The 10,189-nt window shown below is 40.9% G+C and overlaps 1 pseudogene; it reads left to right on the plus strand.

The window, feature by feature from the left end:
- The first annotated feature begins 9,001 nt into the window (after positions 1-9,001).
- On the plus strand, positions 9,002-9,947 carry LOC113247415 (vomeronasal type-1 receptor 2-like; annotated as a pseudogene).
- The last annotated feature ends 242 nt before the right edge of the window (positions 9,948-10,189 follow it).

Raw genomic sequence — 10,189 nt, forward strand, 5'->3', positions numbered from 1 at the left:
TACTTAAACCAAAACACATTGTTTACCAAAAGTGTAAGAAGAAACAGTACTTAAATACAAATATTTTATTGTAGAGAAATATCATAAGCTATTAAATAAAAGCATTTCAGCAGAGAAAAAAACTAATGAGTTTGTAATTCTCTCCAATTGTCAGAGGGAAAAATGTACCAAATACATCAATCCTAGGGCACCAGCATTCCACTGAAAGGAAACCAGATTTCAAAATCTTTCACAGGTTTCAAATTTCTCACTGGTTTCAGAATCTTTCATAAGATTTCCTGACAATCTGGTGAGATATGGGCGTGTTAATTACCTTTAAAATAATCAACTCTCCTCAAACAATGAAAAGAAAACATACGAAGATACAAAAGCATGAAAACAGAGAATATGATGCAGACTGATGGAGAAGTGGTCCCAATTCTTTTTTAAAACATGTATTATTGAAGTAGAGTGGTCATACAATGTTACATTAGTTTCAGGTGTTCAGCCTAGTGATCTGACAATTTTGTATGTCCCTCAGTGCTCACCATGATAAATTTATTTTATTTTATTTTTTTTAAAGATATTATTTATTTATTCGACAGAGATAGAGACAGCTAGCGAGAGAGGGAACACAAGCAGGGGGAGTGGGAGAGGAAGAAGCAGGCTCATAGCGGAGGAGCCTGACGTGGGGCTCGATCCCATAACGCCAGGATCACGCCCTGAGCCGAAGGCAGACGCTTAACCGCAGTGCCACTCAGGCGCCCCACCATGATAAATTTAATCACCATACAGTGTTAATTACAGTATCATTGACTGTATTTCCCATACCGACTTATTTATTTTATAACTGGAAGTTTGTACCTGTTAATCCCCTTCACCTATTTCACCCATTCCCCCACCATTTCTCTCAGGCAAGCACCCATTTGTTCTCTGTATTTAAGAGTTTGGTTTTTTGTGTGTGTTTGTTTTGTTTTTTAGACTCCACATATAAATGAAATCCTATGGTATTTGTCTTTCTCTGTCTGACTTACTTCACTTTGCATAATACCCAGTCCTGATTGTTTCTTTCTGTTTTAGTCATCTCTCTATCCAACAAGGGGCTCGAACTCACAACCCCACGATCAAGAGTGCATGCTCCACTGACTGAGCCAGCCAGGCACCCCAACCCTGATTCTTAATAGCAAACATCATTCCCATCTGACAGCTGCTTCTAGAGCCACACCATGATACTTTTCAAACTTCCACGTTCATAGGAATCCCCAGAGAAGATATTATAAGATATATTAGAATTTGACAAGTACTGATAGGATTTTCAATATGGTCATCTAGGACAGCACATCTCGAAATCCCTGATGCCAGGCATGGGATGCAATTCCATCAGAATCTCTGGTGTGGTTTTTGAAACTCCGCAGGAATTCTAAAGTGCTGCCTGGTTTGAGAAACAACACCTAGGATGTCTTGAGGCAGATTCAGTCATGGACTGTTTGTGTTTCTTCTCCAGATTGCTTGAACACAGCCTTTGGTCCAAAGGAAGCCAGAGTAGCCCTCTCCGTCTGTGATCATATAAGGTCCATAGAGAAATGAGAAAGCTGGGGAGCCTGGCTGGCTCAGTCAGGACAGCATGCAACTCTTGATCTTGAGGTCGTGGGTTCAAGCCCCACATTGGGTGTAGGGATTACTTAAAAAAAAAAAAAAAGTTCGTTCTATTGTGGCTGCTTATGTCTGCATCAGGAGCTGTAGACGATCCAGAGAATAGGGAACTCTGAGTGCTGACATAGGGAGTCCACCTTCCCACCTCCAGGTAAGAGGGCATCTTTGGGGATTATCTCTTATTGTGGTGTGGGTTAATACCAGGTGTGGGGAGGGTGGGGACAGAGGAGAGGGTCGTGTGTTTGGGGGCAGAGTATCTTTTTAGAATTAACAGTGATAAAGGAAATTTTCAACTTTTAGTGTTTGTGGGTCCTGCTCCTGGGCTCCCAGGGAAGCTATACTGTAACATTTACCAAGGTCAAAATGACTCGGCAAAACCTTGGAGCATGGGCTCTATTTCTGCCTCGAGTATACATTGTACATCTGCTTTCTTAAAAACAAAACTGGAGGGTATTATGCTAAGTGAAATAAATCATGCAGCCTTGCAGATACTAAAAGTAGAAGATAAAGTCCGTAACTTTCCGGAATGTGTTTTGTCATGATGATCTGTAACTCTTCATGTACCAAAAAGCATATAGCCCTGCACTAAATGTTACTTCCCCCGAGCACTCTCTACTTTGTGAAGATTGTATATCCTGGGCAGCTGTTCTAATGTGAGCACAAATAAAACTCTTTTCCTTTCCCTTTAAAAAATTTTTTTTTCTTCTTTCCAAAATGCTATCTTTCAGAAAGCTTGATTTCTTTCCAGTTTTCCTGTCCCGCAAAAGTCCTATTTCAGGTCCAGCTTACTCATTTTTCTCATTTTGGGTAATTAGATGTAACACAGTTACGGCCTTAACATCTCTGAGTATTCTCTCCTGTGATATCATGACTTATACAAAATATATATTTGGTCATTCAGATAACCAAAATTTATTTCACAGATCTATCTGGTTTTCATCCGCAGTTCCTAAAAACGCTTCAGAGCTATAGAAGTGAAACGAGACTCCTTATTAATGGAGGTGACTTTCGGGCTTCACCCAAGGGCAGGGGCTAGTTGCCAGGATCACAGGATCAACCTGTGATTAGAGGGTTGGAGATTTTAGTCCCACCCCCTGACCTCCGGGGCGGGGACAGAGACTGGAGGTGCAATCAGCCAGTGGCCTGTGTCTTAGTCAATTGTGATGATGTAATGAAGCCTCCATAAAAACCCAAGAGCCCATTTTCTGGAGAGCTTGCCTGCCTGGGGAGCTTCAATGCCACCATGTGCCAAAGAGTAAAAGCTCCTTTGTCTGATCCCTTGCCCTAGGTATCTTTTCATCTGGCTGTTGATTTGGTCCTTTAAAAAAACTGGTAAGTAAGTGTTTCCCTGAGTTCTGTGAGCCGTTCTAGCAAATTAATTGAACCTAAGGAGGAAGTTGTTGGCACCTCCAATCTGTAGCCTGTCAATCAGAAGCAGAGTGGCAGCCTGGGGCTGGCAGCTGGCATCTGAAGTTGGGTTGGGAGATGGGGGTTGGAGAGGCCATCCTGCAGGACCAAGACCTTAACCTCTGCACTCCGATGCTGTCTGTGGGTAGATAGTGTCAGAATTCCTTGGTGTTGTGTGGGTGGGAACCCTGCACCCTGCCATGGTGGGTTCACAAACCCTAACAGATATCCCTAATGAATACATTCTCAATGAGAAATAATCAAATAGTTTGACAATATTTGGAATATGAAAGTATCAAAATTTATTCATTTAGATTATTTATTGAGCACATGCAAGCAGAGGGAAGGGCAGAGGGAGAGAGAGAATCTCAAGCCAACTCTATGCTGAGTGCAGAGTCTGCCACGGGGCTCCATCCCATGACCCTGTTATCATGACCTGAGCCAAAATCAAGAGTCGAATGCTTAACTGAATCAGCCACCCAGGCACCCCTAAGATACAAGAATTAAAATAGAAAAATAAAAATACTTTCTATGTATTTTTTTTTAAAGATTTACTTATTTATTTGAAAGCAAGACAGCTGTGCACCTGCAAGCGAGGGTGGGGGAGGGGAGGGGCAGACTCCCAGAAGAGCAATCCTTGGGGGTTGCTCCATCCCAGGATCCTGGGACCACAACCTGAGCCAAAGGCAGACACCCAACTGACTGAGCCACCCAGGGACCCCACATTCTATATCTTTTTAACCGATTAAACGGGTAGAATGTGTGTGTGTGTGTGTATGCACACACACACACACACACACACACACACACATATATATAGTGTAGTTAAAGATTAAAGCAGTTCATTATTGTCATTAGTATTGTATTTTATTTAATTTTTAATTTTCCAGTGTATTGATTGATGGAATACATGAAAACATGCATATCTATCGCTTAGTGGTCTAATATGTGGTGAGTATTTCTAAGTATCTCACAAGAACTAAAAATATGTTTCTCTGTTTTTCTTGCATAAGATTTAATATGTATTAGGTCAGACTCATTCTTTCGTTTTTCCATTATTGAATCTTTATTACTTTGTACCAGCTTTATAATGTGAATATGGATAGAGCCATATTAATATGTCTCTGAAAATTGAGGAAATACACATTTTACTCCTTTGAGAATGACAGGCCAAAAACTCCATGTAAACAATACGACTTCATGGCTCAGCCCTGCAAATGGCTAGTCCTCCAGTGCTTCAAGAATCATGGAAGACCCCACTGTTGCCACATTCCTCACCCCTGTTTCCTGCCAGCATGTCCAATTGGCATGTGCACATACTAGGCAAAATCTCCCTGGGTTCCTGGGTCGCTCAGTTGGTTGGGTGGCTGACTCTTGGTTTCCACTCAGGTCATGATCTCAGTGTCCTGTGACCTAGCCCAGCATCGGCCTCCACACTCACTCATCATGGAGTCTGCTTGAGGATTCTTTCTCCCCCTCTGACCCCCGCCCTCAAATAAATAAACAAATCTTAAAAAAAATATATTTATTTAAGGTTCTTGCCTTTCTTTTCAGGGCTCCATAGCTCATTTCCTTTCTTTTTGGCATTGAATAGAATCTGTCTGCAGGGACCACAGTTAACTTACTTATTCTTTCACCTCCTGAAGGATGTCTTGGTTGCTTACAAGTTTTGGCAGCTATGAATAAAGCTGCTATAAACACTTGCATGCAGAACTTTGTGTGGACATAAATGTCCAACTCATTTGGATAAATACCTAGGAGTGAGATTTCTGGATCATATGAGAGGCCGTTTAATTTTGTAGGAAACCCTCATCTGTCTTCCAAGGTGGCTATCCCATTTTGCATTTCTCACCAATGGTGAATGCAAGTTCCTGCTGTTCTGTCTCCATGCTAGCGTTTGGTGGTGTCGTTTTTGGAGTGTACCTCTCAAATGTACATGTAATGTATCTCGCTGTTTGAATTTGTGACTCTCTAATGTATGATACGAGCATCTGTTCATACACTTTTTTGCTACATGTGTGTCTTCTTGGTGAGGTGTCTGTGTAGATCTTTTGCCCATTTAAAAAATCAAGTTGTTTGAGTTCTTATTGTTGAATTTTAACAGTTCTTTGTATATTTTGGATCATGGTCCTTTGTCAGATATGTCTTGTTTTCTCCCAATATCTGGCTTTCTTCTCATTCCCTTGACAGTGTCTTTCATAGAGAAGTTTGCAATTTTAATGAAGTCTGACTTTGCAATTATTTTTTCATGGATTATGCCTTTGGTATTATATCTGAACAGTTATCATAGAACCTGAGGTCATCTAGATTTTCTCCTGTTATCTTCTGGGGGTTTTATAGTTTTGTGTTTTACATTGAAGTCAGTGATCCGAGTTTATTTTTTGTGAAGGATGTAAGGTCTGTATCTAGAGTGATTGATTGATTGATTTACTTGGGTGTGCATGTCTACTTGTTCCAGCGCCATTTGCTGAAAAGACTATCCTTTTTTTTTTTTTAAGGTTTTATTTATTTAATTGTCAGAGAGAGCAAGAGCTAGCAGCACAAGCAGGGGGAGCAGCAGGCAGAGGGATCCCAGGTCCTGGGATCATGACCCGAGCGGGAGGCAGACGCTTAACTGACTGAGCCACCCAGGCGTCCCAGAACTATCCTTTTCCCATTGAATTGCCTCAGCTCCTTTGTGAGAGAGCACTTGGCTGTACTTGTGTGAGTCTATTTCTGGGATCTTTATTCTGTTCTGTTTATTATTTGCCCATTATTTTACTGGTGACATACTGTTTTAATTAATGTAGCTTTATATTAAGTCTTGACACAGGGATGTGTCAGTCCTCTGACTTTTTCTCCTACGTTGACATTGGGCTGGCTTTTCTGGGCCTGATGCCTCCATCTACAGACTTGAGAATCAGTTCGTTGATACCTACGAGTGATTCCCTGGGATTTTGATTGGAATTTCATTGAATCTACAGATCAGTTTGGGAAGACCCGACATTTTAACAATATTGAGTCTTTTTATCCATGAACATAGATATAAGCTGTGCTCGATCATGCCGTAGTATTTTATGGCAATATTTGCAAATAATATTTCATAACTTTGGGTCCCTAGGCATCTATGAGATTTGTGAAATACTTGTGGTAATCTTTGTAAGATTTCTGAAAATTATTAGGAAGTATTATCCTTCAGTATTTTTGGGTCGCCTAAATAGCAATGGTTCATCTAATATTTGAGAGCAGTGAGTTGCTCTTGATAAAACTGTATGACCTCCTACTGTGTGTGTGAGGAACCTCTTTTTTTTTTTGTTTTTTTAAGATTTCATTTATTTATTTAACAGAGATAGAGACAGCCAGCGAGAGAGGGAACACAAGCAGGGGGAGTGGGAGAGGAAGGAGCAGGCTCATAGCGGAGGAGCCTGATGTGGGGCTCGAACCCATAACGCCGGGATCACGCCCTGAGCCGAAGGCAGACGCCCAACCGCTGTGCCACCCAGGCGCCCCTAGGAACCTCTTTTATAAATATTGCCATTTATCCTATAGACATCGCTCAGCTTAGAATTTGTATCTCTTTTTGGGTCAATACTGATAAAATATATATTCCTAGAAATATCCACATCAACTAGACTTTTTTAAACCATTGCACGGAGTCTTGTGAAACATCTCTAGTTAATCATTTTGTACCGCTCTTCTCTTCCTGAGGAATCCTTGTCAAGCCTTCTGTATCCTCCCATCTCCTTCCTTATTTTGCGGTTCTTAGGCTGGGCAGAAACAATTATTTTGAGGGGGTGGGCAGCGAACTTCTTAGGGAAGCACAGGGTCCAGTGAAATACATGTGGAATCAGGGCCAGCCCCTCCTTTCTGAGGTCGGAACATTTCCTGCTTCTGCCACCTGAGACCCTGTCTGCCTCCAGCTGTCGTGGAAGAAAGGAAGTTTCTCCCATACACTAAACTTGTTTCTTTGCAGAGCCTCTCTAGGAACTTATAATTGTTTCTGGGAGAAAGTTTTTAAAAAGTAGTCTCAACTGTCTCATTGCATAGTGTCACCAAGACTGCTGGTGAAGTGATAATTGTTGTTCTGTGGGGAGGTGAGGTCACAGAACCACAATCTTAGCAGAACCCGTATCTTAACTCTGGCTGCCTCCCTCCCACACACAAGCAGGGCGTGTCGTGACTGTCCCACTGAGCCCACATCCTGGCAGCAGGAAAGACTGGGATGAGTATGACATGAGGATGTCAGTCCGAATGACACAGTGTGTAAGGGAGTGAGGTGTATCAGGGTCTGTGTCTGGGTTGGTCCTCATGGCTGGAAAAAGGATTCTTCCTGTGTAGAAATTGGTGTGATGTCAGAGTGTACAGGTAGGCACCATAGTTCCTGAGGCACAGGCTGAGTTATGGAGGGACTGGAGGTCTGAGGTCCTACACCACACTCACTGCTTCTAACACAGTTTAATGCATATCCCTCCCTGACCGAGATTGGTGGAGTTTGTTGCAAGTAGTAGCAAACACTGATGTTTACAGTCCTCAAGACTGCAATTCAGAAATTAATATGCTACCCACGCTTTGCTATGAAACCACAGAGAAATGGACATATTTGGTATAGTTACCTCATTAAACTTCTGTGCATGTGATAATGAGTTTCATGGAGCTAAGCCCATCATTCGTATCTCAATGTGGATAATGTGATGAGTGGCATTTGCAGAACCGTAATTGTTTTTCTTGTATTTATTCTTGATGCATCTGGTAGAGATAATAATTATGTCTTTCCTGAAAATATTTGTAATCCATTGATCAAGAAAGGACAATTTTCCCCTGTGAAGTTAGGACAGGAGACTTTGAGAAAAAGGTAACTTCACATGGGAGGGATTTGGAGAGCAGAAAAATTAAGGACTTCAGCATATTTCAACTTAAATGTGTCTTCTTGTATTTTGTTTGGTTTTCAAAGTTCTGATATCGTTTTTAGGCTCATCCTTGCATTTCTCCTATTCGATGCCTTGAGGTTCCATTTTGCATGCTTGTTTTGTATCTTAGTATCTTTTTCAAATTAATTAGTTTCAGTTATTTTTTTCAAAAATCACAGCTAATTGCATGTTCTTTAATTAGAAATAACTTAGCTCCTACTCTAAATGTTTTATCTATCTCTACATGTTTTATTTAAATTACAGATCCCATAGTTTAGGGCAAAAGTGAAATACTACACAGTAATTTCTATTGTGGGTTCCACTGGCAAAAAAATAATATGATTATTTCTGTTGCTATACTAACATTGGTCCAGATTTGGTAAATCCATTTTGTACATGGATAATAGTCAGGTCCTTATTAAGACGTTTTCATCTTCATTCACAAACAATGATGGTTCATGGAACAAATATTTTAACAAAAATCAGAAATTGACACAACCAAACCTAAATTAAAATAAATTTCAAATATGGTAATGTATGCATGCATATATGTGGATTATTTAAAGATAGAACAAGGTAGGGGCACCTGGCTGGCTCAGTTGGTGGAGCTTGCAACTCTGGATAATAAGAACTCAGTTGTTAGTTCGAGGCCCATGTTGGGTGTAGAGATTACTTAAAAAAAAAAAGTCTTAAAAAAAAAAAAAGATAAGGCCAGGTAGCTCTGAGAGTGTAGCATGATGGTAAACAAGTTTATTGCAACCTGGCCATTGCAATATTTAAATGAGTCATATAACCTCATTTTAATTAAATTCTGCTTGTCTGTAAAACATACAACTGTAAATATTAAATAATTTACAATAGGTAAAGCATGAGTAAGAGTGACTAAATGAGCACTATCTAAAGAAGTACATCAAACTTGGGAAATCATTTGTATTTGAAAGAAATTCTCAGGAAAAAGTAGTAGCAAGGGGAGAATTTTTGAATTTATTTTTCACAAACAATCAGCCCACAGCTCATGTTTTCATGCAGAGTCCTCTCTTTGTGAATGCGAACACTGAGCCCTGGAGAATGATAGAATGGCCTTAATGGATGGGAAATTTGCTGTGATCTTCCTATTCCAGATAGTCGTTGGAGCCCTGGGGAACTTCATGCCCTTCTGTCTTATACATCATCCCTTGACTTAAGGGGATACAGGTCGAAGTCCATAGATTGGATTCGCAGGCACTTGACTTTAACCAACTCCTTGGTCATTCTCTAGAGAGGAATCCCAGAGACCATGGCAGCTTTTGAGTTGAGATATTTTCTCAATGACTTTGAAGGCAAAGTTGTTTTCTTTGTTCACAGAGTGTCCAGGGGTGTGTCCGTTGGCACCACGTGCCTCCTGAGTGTCTATCAGGCCATCACCATCAGCCCCTGGAACTCCAGGTGGGCAGTGCTGAAAGGGAAAGCTCCCAAGTACATTGGCCCCTTAAATGTCCTCTGCTGAATCCTGAACATAATGCTAAAGATTACGGTTCCTGTGTACATGACTGACAGATGGAGCAACAAAAACACTCCCCAAACTGTGGATTTTGGATACTGTACTTCTACACTTCAGGACAAAAACACAGACTTACCATATATGGTATTGATATCCTCCCATGATGTTTTGTGCTTGGGACTCAGAACTTGGGCCAGTGGGTTTATGGTTTCCACCCTGTGCAGGCATAAGCAGCAGGTCCAGCACATTTATAGGACCAGAGTGTCCCCCAGAGCCTCCCCCAAGATCAGAGCCACCCAAAGCACCCTTCTCATGGTGAGCACCTTTGTGTCTTTCTACACACTCTCCTCCATCATTTACCTGTATTTTTCTATTTTTTTGCAAGACCAGTTGGTGGCCGAAGAATGCCTCCCCCCTAATCAACGCATGTTTTCCAGCTGCCTGCCCCTTTGTTCTTAAGTCATGACCACTGTGTATCCAGACCCTTCTCTGTGTGCACAGGAAGAAATACACAATTTCCTCCTCTCATCAGAAAAATATAAACTGTCTGGTTTGCACTGTGTTCAGCTGCTTCTATACTCATCCTTCAAGGACTCTTCAGCAAAATTAGTCAGTCTCATTTTACATCGAGTTTTGAATAAGACAGACATTTCTGCTGCAGCAATAATTAGTGAATAATGGCCACTTGTAAATGAAATCCTATGTAAATATGTAAGTACTCATGTAATTGCATTTTATTAATGGCTGTAGTGGAAAAATTCAGAGTCTAATAAATAAAATAATC

Source organism: Ursus arctos, unplaced genomic scaffold (genome assembly GCF_023065955.2).
Source record: "Ursus arctos isolate Adak ecotype North America unplaced genomic scaffold, UrsArc2.0 scaffold_19, whole genome shotgun sequence".
In the NCBI taxonomy this organism is placed as follows: Eukaryota; Metazoa; Chordata; class Mammalia; order Carnivora; family Ursidae; genus Ursus; species Ursus arctos.